Here is a 12,168-nt window from a genome sequence, read left to right on the forward strand (position 1 = left end):
TACATATTTCTAATTTTTGTTGTAATTTATGAAGAGGTTCTTTTTAGAAAAACAGTGTTTAAGACTAAACACTGAATGTGGTGCTTGTTCTTCATGGCAGTTGTGCTGTGTGGTAGAAATCCCATTTTCCAAACTCCCAGCCACACCCTGTGATGGAGACAGAAGAACAGCAAATAGCTTTGTTCAGATGTCTCCTGTGTCACCCTCTCAGCTAAAAATGCTGTATTAAAAACCTAAAGCAGGTGGAGAAAGTTAAAAGCTGAATTCTGAACATTGCATTTGATGCCGTGTCACAAATCTTTGCTTAAAAATGAGATGAAATGGATTTTTTTGTTTGGTTTTGTTTTTTGTCCATACCCAGTTTCTCTTTCTGTCACCAGAAGTGTCTGTGGCTCGTGGTCTGAGCCCTGGAGATGTTCCAGCAGGAAGGAGCAGCTTCCCCTCCTTTTGGGGCAGGTGTGGAGGGACACAGCACCCAGAGCAGGGCCATCCCCATCTCTCCTTAGGACAGCCACAGAGGTAAATTAACACCTCCCTTTCCACCTCAACACATCATTTTACTCCACACCCTCAGGGGAAGGTGTTCTCTCCCTCAGGTAACCAAATGTGCCCTATTTAGGCAGGGAAGGGAGATGCTGTTTAATTCCTCTGCACAAAGTGAGCAGGATTCAGCACAGGATTCAGCAGCTCCAGCTCCAACACATTTTTTTTTATTTTTTTTTCCACTTCTCAGCAGGAGCTGAGTATTGGCATCTCTCCCACAGCATCATGCCTTGTTGTTTTCTCTCAAGCAAAAACAACAGAAAAGGAAGATGAAAAGGAAGGAGCAGACAGATCTGAGAGAGGATTGTTAGCTCCGAGGTCTGGTGGGACCTCCTTGCAAACATTTGCAACTCGGTGTCACCCATGCCAAAGTCACACTGCAGTTTTCTGAACCTTTTATTATCTCCTGCATATGGACACTATCTTTTCCTTCTTCTGCTTGCTGCTCAACAGGAGCAGTTCATAGGAGATTTTGTCTGTTTGCCCCTGGTTTTTGGAATGTGATAATCGCATTGTGGCATTCATAGGTCATGTCATGGTATGCTATTAATACTTTTGTTGTGTGTTAACCTTCTCAAAGCAATTGTATGGAGGCATAAAAGGAGAGGAGCCTTCCCTAGTTTTAGCTGAATTTCCAATTTGAATGTCAGGCCAGGTTCACAAAAATTTCCAAAATAGGTGAGAGTTATAAATAAAACTGAATGTGTTACTGTTTGGGGGGAAAGCTGTGGAACTCAGTTTTTTCTTCCAGCTCAGCCCCAGAATAGACACAGACTGTTTTTCACTTTGAGCTTTTAGATTCCAGCAGACCTCAAACTTAACAAAAAGATCAGAAGAATTTTATGAACTGAAGAGTGAGTTTCATGCAGATATGAATCAGCACTGATATCTTGGCTGCTGTCATCATGTGAGTATGCTGTCATTGCAGCAGATATGATAAATTTGGGAATCTTAAACTGAACATACTTGTCCAGTATGCCTATGAGGCAAAGCAGGGAAAAGAGAAATTTTCAAATGCCAGCAGTAGTATTTTTAGAGAAAAAATATTTTACCTGGTCTTTAAATTTTAAATTCCATTCAGATTTTGAGAGGCAGGAGGACTTAGGGATTTTTGGGGCACTAAGCCAATATAAATATCAGAAATAAGAGGGAAATCATAGAGCTGTTTTCTTGTTGTTAATAGCATAATGCATCTTTTGTTGGATTTCTTCCCTGCAGGACCCTCCCTGCTGCAGTAGGGCCATTTACCCCTGTCTTCTTTTATGGTTTCAAAGGGCCTGCTCTGCAGAGCTGCTTACAAACTGTGCTGAAGGCTGAAAATTCTTGCAGGGAATCAGACAGTTTTGATTGACCAAGTAAACTTAATTCCCAGTGACAAGAGAAAAATTAATTCAAGCATTTGGAGAGATGAGGTTTGGGGGAGTTTATAGTGTTGGTCTATAATGTGAGTCTTTAATGTCTGAAGGCTTCGAGTCAGTGTTTATAAAGAAGCCTCTTCACTTTGCCCCCATTTTGAAGCACTTATTTTCCTCTCTGCTTGCAAAGATCTTAAAAAGATCTCAAGTCTTTGTACTTGAGATTGCTTTTGTTCAGAGTTGTCCAGCGTTTTCTCCCCTTTCATGTTTTTTTGCACTGTTTGCTTTGCTGTGTGCGCATAGTGGGGTTTAATGTGAAATTCTGGTGGGTGAAATTGTGCATATCTCCTCCTGTTTTGCCTTTTCCTTTTAGTACGTGAAGGAACCAGCAAAAAGGAAAATGCTGTTACTAAACATATAAATAAATCATAGATTTGTAGTTTTATAATCAGTTTAGCAGGTTTTATTCTAGTTGATGTATAATATTGCATGTTTGTGTGTGAAAGTGAAGAGAAAGTAAAAACAGAATTATATTTACCATCAATTTTGTTAATTACGAGAAACTAGTTCACAAATACACAGGAGTACTATCTTCAGCTAACCCTTTGTCTTCTTGTTTGTTTAATAGATTAGATGGATGCACCAAACAGCATGCTGCTGGGGCAGCGTAAATTTTATTATAGAATAAAAAGTAGAACTGTTAGTCTGTGTTCCTGGCACGTTTGTAAGCTATCTGACCTATTTTCTCCTCCTGCCCCCTTCTCGGTGCTGACCAAATTCCCCCTCTCCTATGCCTGACTTAAAACTGGCTTACAATTAAAGCAGCCCTGGAGATGTTGCCCAGTAGCCTGGAAATAGAGAAGATATATTGTTTTATATGTTTGAGCAAAAGGGAGAGACAACTTCACTCCTTTAAACAAGGGGATAATCTGTTTACACCACAGGCTCACTTGGTTTCCTTCCCTTCAGTTGTGAAAATAATTTCAGGCGGCAATATTTGCATTGTGTTTTCCAAAAAAAAAAACCTGGATGGTTTGTCTTAAATTGACTACATGTTAGGGGAAAAATTAAGCTAGGAGACTACACTTCCCAGAATCCTCAGGAAGCGTATGATGTCTGATATGGGCTTCTAAAATTAAAGCATTGTGGTTTTGCAGCTGCTTATGTTGAGGAGTTGGAAATATTGGTTTCTAAATGATGTTCCTGGCAAAAAATCCCAAACCAACCTCTCAGTATTGCGTTGTCACTGCAGATGAAAACCAGGCCTTTAGGTTCTAGAAGTTATCATTAACAATATAGTTGTTCCACATCTTCAAAAATCATGACAGATGTAAAAAAAAAAAAAATCTGGTTTGAGTCAAAAATTTTAGACATGCCCAATATCAAGTATCTTCTTTCCCCTGAACAACTCTTATCCTGCTTTTTTTCTGGGCAGTTGGTGATGACTTTTAGGTTTTGGTATGCTGAAAGATAATACATTATTTAGGATTTTAGGTGCGAAAATAAAAACAACCAATCAATATAGCACTTAATATAACACTACTTGAAATTTCTCTTTTGACCTTGACCAGTTATTTTTCAGTCAGGGCCATGTCTGCAGAGAAGGGCGTGCTCAGACTGGCCTGGAAGTAACAAACTAAATTACTGTGTCCCAGCACTGCAGGTGGACAGAGCTAATCCTGCTAATGTGGCCAGGATGGATTCCAGCCAGACAGGGCAGAGGGCAAATAAATATCTCTGTGCACACCCTGAACTGCACAGGCATTTGGATAGTTGAGTTTGGCACGACTTGGTGTGAGAGAAAGAAGTGTCTCAGTAGCCCAGTTAGAAATGCAGCCCCAGCTGGGATGACACCCAGCTCAGTGCCTGTGCTGTTTCCTCATTTCAGTCCCCATCAGCCCCTATTTCTCTGTTTTGTCCAGAATTGTGAGCTTTTTGTCACCCATTAGCAAGAACAGTGTGAAATGCTTGGATATGCTTTGTTATTCCAACAATGCTTTTCCACATCTCTGTGACTTTTCCCATTGAAAGTACATTGAAAACTTCATTTTATTAATACTCAAATCTGCATACATAGTGGATTTTTAATGGCAGTGGAGGAACTGCCATTTGAGAAACCTCACAATGTGCTGAAACCTAAAAATACAACATTGTCTTCTTCTGCACCATCCCTCTGGTTCATGCGTTCTTTCAGGATGTGCCAAAACAAGTCTTAATCTCTGTCTTCAAGATCCTGCATTGTAGTGTGTGTTTCAGCCTAGATAAGCTATCTGGGATGCAGTTTTATTGCACTGCAAGGTATTATTATTGTTCATGTAGAATAATAGTGGAAATAGTGGTTTTTTGTTTGTATTTTTGGAGCTTTGTATATGCCCCAGAGGTAGATAAAGAGTTTATGAAGAAAGGTTATATTTAAGAGAAATGGGTATCAGTGCTATGAGATTATACCCATGACAGATGGTTGTAACTAAAGCTTCATCTTGGTGCTGAAAAGCTGAATGAAACAGTATTCAGATTTTGAAGTAATATTGGCTTCATTTCAATGGGACTTTTGCCTGAGTAAGAACAGACTAAAAAACTCACTAATGATTCTAATTTTTTGTGTCAGCTTTGAGTAGATTTTCAAAAATTGAACTTTATTTTTGCCTATTTTGGATTGATACAATTCCAACAACAACACGGAGGGGGGGTTGTTTGTTTGTTTACAGAAATATGTGCAACATTATGCCTTTGTTCACTGGGATGACAAGATATAAAACAACATTGTTTTATTCACGCTGTAAAGCAAAACATCTTATTGGGAATCATGAAAGTGTTGTAAAAGTGAGGTTTTTTTTGCTATTAATTTGCAGAGCTGGTTGTGAACCTCAAAATTTTGTGAGGCTCAGTCAGAATAGTTATGTAAAAGTTCAGATGCTAACCTTAAGCAAATCCAAATATCTTGAGGCTGGAAATCTCCACAAGAACATATTTCCCCTTGACTTGTCTAATACAATGAGTTCAGCCAGGCTACACCCTGGGGAGTTTTGGCCCACCATGCAGTGTGTGTTCTTTAAGTGCTTACACTCAGCCATGAGGGTATTTTTAATTTCATCTTGAGAAACTAAACTGAGGGACTTCACAAATGAATCCATCAGGAAGACAAGGTTAATTCTGGCCGCTGTTTGTGGGAGTATGGTGCCTTCAAATACCAACACATTTTTTTTTTCAGTGGTGGCATTTGGAAGAATAAATGAAGTGTGACTCCCGGCATCTCTTTAGTTGCCCTGAAAATGGAATGTCAAACAGCATATAATCATCTTCCTTGTTTAAAGAAAGAGGAGCAAGTGAGAGACCTAGTTTTCTATTTGTGTCAGTTTTTGGATGTCTTAATATTCTATCTTGTCTAATTTTCCAGAGAGTGATAATAGAGTTCCTGTCAAATTAGAGGTTACAGACTCTTTAACCTTTATGTCACAAAAAAACCCCTACATTCCTTATTATTACCATGAATATAATCCAAATAAAAATTTCGCTTTTAATGCCGTTATGCTGAATGTTGCATTCCAAGCATATAATTTTATTCATTATAAATATTAAAAATATTCAGCCTGACATTAGCCTGCTTGCTCCCCGGTCTCTTTTAAGAAAGGCTGATCTGGATGCGTCACCCCTTGGTCTGGGGAGCAGCAGTTTGGGCTCAGCCCCTGCACTGTCACAGCCCTGCCAAGTGCAGTTCTCAGGTTCAGCTGATGTGGCAGCGATGTTTTCAGATGGACCAGCCTGATGTCACCATCTTCCAGGAGTGGGAATAAGCCAGGGGATAAATTAAATGAATTGCACTTGCCCCACACTGGGGGATTTGCTGTCAAGAGAGCCTGATGATGTACCACTGGCATTTAAGCTCACATCCTGCTAAGGGGGCTCTTTCCTTTTGCAGAGTGTGCTGAAAGGGCCTAAGTTCCTTTAAAATTAAAAAGCTGCAGCCCTCTTCAGTGCAAGTAGAACTGTGGCAAGTATGACCTAGTGTTTGGTCAAGTTTTGTTCTCATTTACATGAACTCCAGCAAATTTAGACCTGCTGTAAAAGGGCCTGACTTTCAAGCTTACAACAAATGAGTAGTGAATAAACTCATAATCTCATTCTTACATTGTTTTAGCTCAAAATCCAAAATGCCTGGGACTTCTCTACCCGATTTTAGTGCCTGGTGTTCTCGGAGATGCAAATCCGAAAGGGCCTAACTTTCAAGCTTACAACAAACGAGTAATGAATAAACTCATAATCTCATTCTTACATTGTTTTAGTTCAAAATCCAAAGCGCCTGGGACTTCTGCACCTAAATCTCAGTGCCCAGTGTTCTTGGAGATGCAAATCCAAGGCTGGGTTTTTTGTCTTGTTTTAAATCAGGTGAGCGCCACACGCTTTGGTTTTGTAATGATAGTTTTTGCACTGTCCTAATTAATACAGTGTGCCTGTCCTGGACCTTTGAAGTAAGTGGGAGTTCTGCCACCAATTTAAATAGGAGAAGGATTTGAGCCAATTTGAACAGAAGTTTTCACTTATCTTAGTGCCTAATCTTCTTTTTAAAGGGATGTGGGAGTATCGGCACCTCCTACGTAACGCTCATCAGCGTGCAGAAGTAAACTAGTCTGGTCACTTATGGAGGCCCACTTAAAACCAGGAGGATTACTCAGGTGAGTGACAAGGCTTGGAGAACAGATTTTAGGCAAGTTAATTCAGAGTGCAAAATGACATTTAACCCATCTGTGTGAATATTACCAGTTGAAGCAGGCCACAAAATCGTTTTGAAATTGTAAGATAAAAAAAAATCACCCAATCCCCTTCTCTGTTTTTCTTGCATTGGAGTTGTCAGGGTTCACACTTTCAAGGGTGGGTTTTTTTAAGCATCACAGCTTGTAGCTCCATGTCTTTGTTAAATTGGAGCTGATATTCTCCAATAAGCAGAGCAGAACTGTAAGAGAAGTGCCTGCTATGAATCTCGTGGCAAAATCACAATATTTGACAACACTGGGTCTGTGTAAATATGTATGTTCCTTGCAGTGCTTTGTCCCTGGAGAAGCAGGGTTTGTGTAGACCTCCTGTGCTGTCTCCCTGAGTGGCAATGTATAGCTCCAGAGTGGCTGACCATGTAGAGCTGCTTTATCAGGAAACTGGCAGCCTCCGAATGCTGCCTGGAGAGGGTGTTGCAGGAACTGAGGCAGATTTACCGTGAGCTTTCTGCTCTTCACTGGAACGCTCGGAGTGAACCTGTGAATGGGAGAGGCTAGAAAACTGATGTTGCCTTCATGCTGTGCCTCTTTTTCTTCCCGGAGTGCACAGGAGCCCATAAATACTGATTTCCTCCAGCCTGCCCTGAGGATTTTGTAGATTAACCCTGGTTTTTGCCAAGCTGCAGTGAGATGATTTAACTCTGGTTTTTGCCAAGCTGTAGTGAGGTGATTGCAGCTGGTGGCACCCATGTGCCTTCAGTGTCCCCCCAACATTCACCTGGCTGAAGCCTTGCAAACAGCAGCACCAACAACTGGGTGTGCTCTATTCTATTGGAAAGGCTTTCTGACCTTCGTTCCAAATGATGCTGTATCCCAGAACAGGCAACATTTCATTCGTTTGTAGTTTAAAGGGAGCCTCTTCCCCTTAGATATTTGTTTTTAGAGGTAATAAAGTAGCCATGACTGTGGGTACTGCTGTGTAAGGACAAAACAGGGAAAAATTCCATTTTCTCTGGTGCATCTGTGGCTACCATTTAAAATAGGGCTGTGTTTTCAAACATGGCAATACAGTTTTATTTATGTGTTTTAAAGTAAAAATTAAAAGATTTATTTTATACGTTGTTTGAAGTAAGTCCAGGGGGACTTTTTTCCCTAAAGTTTTTGTTGTACTCTGTCTCATGGAGGCCAGCTGGTTTGCTAGCTTGAGTGACCTCACATTCCTTAAATGTACTCATAAATCAAGCCAAGGCCATGCATTAAAAGCTCAGTTTTGACATTAATTCAAAGGAGGGAAAGCTTGATACATTGTGGGAGAAGTACAGGGATGGACACTTAGGGCCAGATTTTTCAATCCTCACATTTACCAAACCAGTGTTGTACTGAGTCTCTCAGAAAATTGGAACTCAACTGGACCCTGTATTATCTATGGGAAATAAAAAGTAATTATATTTAAAAATAAATAAAATAAATAAAATAATTTTTACAATAATAAAAATTATTATAAAAGTAATAATAATTTTAAAAATAACTGAATAGAAAAAAAAATGCCTTGCAGATCCAATAACTAATAATAGTTTTAAGTAGTGCAAACAATCTGATTAGAGAGGGAGATGATTAGTTAATATTTAATTATTTGGAGGGTTTGTTCTTGTGAATGTCTCTACTAAAGGAAGCTTGGCAGCATGTTCAATGAGATTGCCACAATGGACCCTTTCGGTGAGATTTAGTGAGAAGTAGGTAAAGCATCAGGTTTGCATTAATAGGTTAGCATGTCATTGCATTTTTGGAAAGTACTGATGTTTCTGGGTCACACAAGGATTTTTGGTCTGCAGATATTTTGTTCTGAGTTCTCAAGGAATGATGAGAAAAACTGGTTTGATTTTAGAAGCAAGAAAGACAATAATGATTAGAAACATGAAAGTAAAATACTTTTTACAATTCCTCTGCTTTTTAAGGCTTCTTAGGTCCCTAGGAGATTAAAAGTGGTTAATTTAATACCTACTTTAAATATGGTAATTTGTTCTTATTTACAGAAAATAACAAAAAAACTAAAAAATAGTATTTCCAAGGCTCAGAGGTGCAGTATTGCTGGCTGCTTATCACTGAGTTTGCTGGGTGCTCCCTCTTAGCACAGAGCCACTCATCTTTGGCACAGTGCTCCCACCAGAAGCGTCTCCAAGGTTTTACTGTTCCTTGTACCTACCTGTAAGGTACAGCATATTAACACAATATTTATCTGGGGCATTAGAAGGTTTTTAAGGTATTAAGACACTATTTAACCATTAACTTCATATATGAATCCACAGGGACTGGCTACAAGGTAATAGCAGCAAAGTATCTGTGAAATCTGGTTGTAATCAGGTCAATTCTGATTTATTTTAAGCTGAAACAGCATCTATGAGGACCTTAGGTGACTATCAGTGCAGGAGTCCACAAGAATATAGGTGAAGTAAATAATTTCATTCTGCAAATGGATACAAATTTATACCTCTCAAAGCTGAAATTCTTCTACTTTACAGAGTTATTGAAGCATTTTTAACAGCAAGGCCAAATGAGGTGTTAAAATTTGAGAATATTTCAGTGGGATTTGACTGACAAAATTGAAGCACTTGCAGTTCAAAATAAAACAATGTGTTTTAAACCCTCTGATTAAAGGGATGAAGTAGATGGAAATGCTGTTCACAAACAGGGGTTATTCCAAAACACTAACTTAAGGCTGGCTTTCATCTCTTCCTCTCTCAGTGGGGAAGGATGTGGGTGGAAGGTGGTTCAGAGACAGTGTTTAGCTTAGGTGCTCTGAATTATTCTGTGAATAAGCTTTTATCTCTTTAGTAGTTATGAATAACCAAAGAAGATTAGCTTCCTGGTGCTTGAAGTAACCTTTTTGAATATGCTCCTCATTATTGTCGATTCCTGACTGATTTCTCCACAAGAATAGAAGTCGACACCTCTTGCAATTAAAAGCACAGTAACAAAAAGAAAATGGAAGTTTTGCTACTTAAAATGTTGGTTGGCTTGTAGCAAAGAGTTGTCCTTTTTCTGTGCTTACTAAATACTCTCTACCCTTTCATTGTCAAATGTCTTTTACACAGTCACTCTCCAAGTAATTGTTTTGTATACGAAATAGAACATAGCTAACAATACCCTTAGCAGTTATATTTGTTATCTGTTCTTTCAAGAGATGGGAAAAACCCTGCAACAGGGTTTGTAACCATAGGTAAAATGTCCTTTCAGAGAGAAAATAAGGTGGAAGATAAAACATGCCAGCAAAAGAAGACAAATTATTAGCACTAATATTAAAATACATAATTGTTTAGAAATCAATTTTATAGTACAGATAATATATATAATATAGATAATGTAGTATCTATAGTAATATCGATAATAAGCTAAATAATTCTTCAACACAATATCTGACTGCATCTCAAAAGTTTACTGTCTTAAACCACTTGACAGTGCAGTGGGGAAACTAGTTTATAATCACAGGTTTCTTCCTGCCTTTGCACATCAGTTATTTGCACTTCACCTTGTGCCATTGCAGCTGCTTGTGAGTCCTTGTAAACTGCAGCCAGGAGCAATTTTCATTGAATGGCTTCACCACCAAAGCCCTACTTGTAAAAGGTGTAAAACCTTAATGTATCTTGAAGGTTAACAAGGAAATAACCAGGATGTGGATAAGGAGATGGAAGGGATGCATAAAGAAAAATTATAGTAGCCAATATTGGTTACTAGCATTTTGGTTTTAGCATTTTGACTGGCACCACTCCTGTGGTTTGAAGGAAATCTCCCTGGTCTCTTTAACTTAGCACATGTCAGCTTGGCTTGAAGGATAGTTTTGGTTTGAGCTGAACTGGATTCCTCTGGAGGAAAACAAAGCAGAGCTTCTTGTGCTGAAACACTCTGAGCACTGAGGGAAGTACAATGATCTGAACCAGGGGCTCCTTTCTCCAAACCAAAAAGAGCTGCACACAAGGCTGGATGTGGTCAGTAGCCAACCTGGGGCCAGAGAATTGTAGGAGTGTGGTTTTGGTTGACAAAACTATCTTTTTTCCCTTGAGAAAGGAAAGAAATCCAGAAGTTTCTCTCCTCAATTAGGTGAAAAAGCCACCTCATAGGCCATGGGGACTTCACCTCAAACTTAAGGGTAGCTAATTGGACAGGAACCAAAAAGTCCCACCTGGGCAATTTAACAGAAAAAGAAGTCCAAGAAATGAACTGCTTTTGTAAAGTGTTTTTCCAGGAGCAAGAATCTCTGGCACCTGGCTGGGTTTTTCTGTTTGTCATTTTGCCTTTTATGAAACCTTTTTGTTTCCAACACTGCAACAGAAGCCATCCTGCTGGTTTTTAGTTGAGCTGTCTTAGGTGTGTTATAGCCCTCTAAGAGCTCATTAGACCTGGCTAGAGTAGGTTGCTGTAGCAGAGAATAGAGGTGCCCTGGTGCCAGCTCTGCCTCTGCTGCCCCAAACTGCTCTCTAAAGCAGATACAATAGGCTGGTCTTTTAACAGCCAGCAGCCATGGCAGCCTTTGGAGACATCAAGGCAAGCAAGGAGGCCTGACAGAAGATGTGCAGGACACTGGGAGGGCCTGAGTTAATACAATTTAGTTAATTCATTTTGAGGGTGTGCTGGAGAGGAAAATGCTCTCGCCCTGCTCTTCAGGGAAGGAGCTGCTCTGAGGTGGCACAGCTCAGCCTGGAATTCAGAACAGGGAGCCTAGGGTTAGAGCTAGAACTTCTGAGTGCCTGTCTCTCCACTTATTCTCCCTTTTCTAACTACTTTTGCTAAATGCTGGGCATAGACAGTCTCTATTTATTTGCAGCTGAGTTCTTAAATGGGATTTAAAGTAACTGTAAATAGATTAGCCATGACCATGTAAGACATCACTTCTCTTACTTCCTTTAGCTGCTTATTTCAGGTTTTGTTTCTGCCTCTGCCCCAATTTTTCACACCTTGTTTAGACTTGTGTTTACTGTGACTGTTTCAAGTTTCCTACCTCCTTAAGACCACAAAGCACTTCAAGAAAGGATTTCCATGTATTATATTTTGTTCTGAAAGCCTTATCTCATACAGACATATTTGCCATTTTCTTTTTTTTTCCCCATATATAAAAAAAATATATTTCAAACCTATTATATATGCAGCATTCTGCTTCCATAGCCTGGGTTAAGATCTCTTTCAGAAACTGCAGACAATAAAGCATTTTCCATAGGAAAAGTTAACAATGTGATAAATACTGATGCAGTGTTTCCCCACACTTAATTGTTTTTTTCATTGTTTATCCTAATTTTGTCAACTTTCCATATCATTCCCCACAATGCTTTGTGCTAGATTTTCTTTGAAAATTCCTTTCCTCTGAACTTGCTGTGAACTTGTTTCTAAAACTTGGCCATAAATTGCCACCAACAAAACAAAATCTGCTATTCACTAATAAAAAACACCCTCTCATCCCTCACAAAAGAGACTACAGAGAAAAAGTAAAAGACATGACAGAATTTATATAGAAAAATAACTTTAAATCGCAAGTGTGAAGAAGGATGTGAAGGCTGAGTGGAGAACTAGAG

General features: G+C 39.3%; 1 protein-coding gene across 9 annotated transcripts in view; it reads left to right on the forward strand.

Moving 5' to 3' along the window:
• SOX5 (SRY-box transcription factor 5) overlaps positions 1-12,168 on the forward strand; it is a 591,653-nt gene that overhangs the window by 62,703 nt on the left and 516,782 nt on the right. The window contains exon 2 of one of the 9 annotated variants that reach the window (XM_074540120.1): positions 6,467-6,571. The exons of the other annotated variants lie outside the window; for them this stretch is intronic. The gene's annotated coding sequence lies outside the window, so the exon portion shown is untranslated. The remainder of the gene's footprint in view (positions 1-6,466; positions 6,572-12,168) is intronic. 9 annotated transcript variants of the gene reach the window in all.

Source organism: Zonotrichia albicollis, chromosome 4 (assembly GCF_047830755.1).
Source record: "Zonotrichia albicollis isolate bZonAlb1 chromosome 4, bZonAlb1.hap1, whole genome shotgun sequence".
Taxonomy (NCBI): domain Eukaryota; kingdom Metazoa; phylum Chordata; class Aves; order Passeriformes; family Passerellidae; genus Zonotrichia; species Zonotrichia albicollis.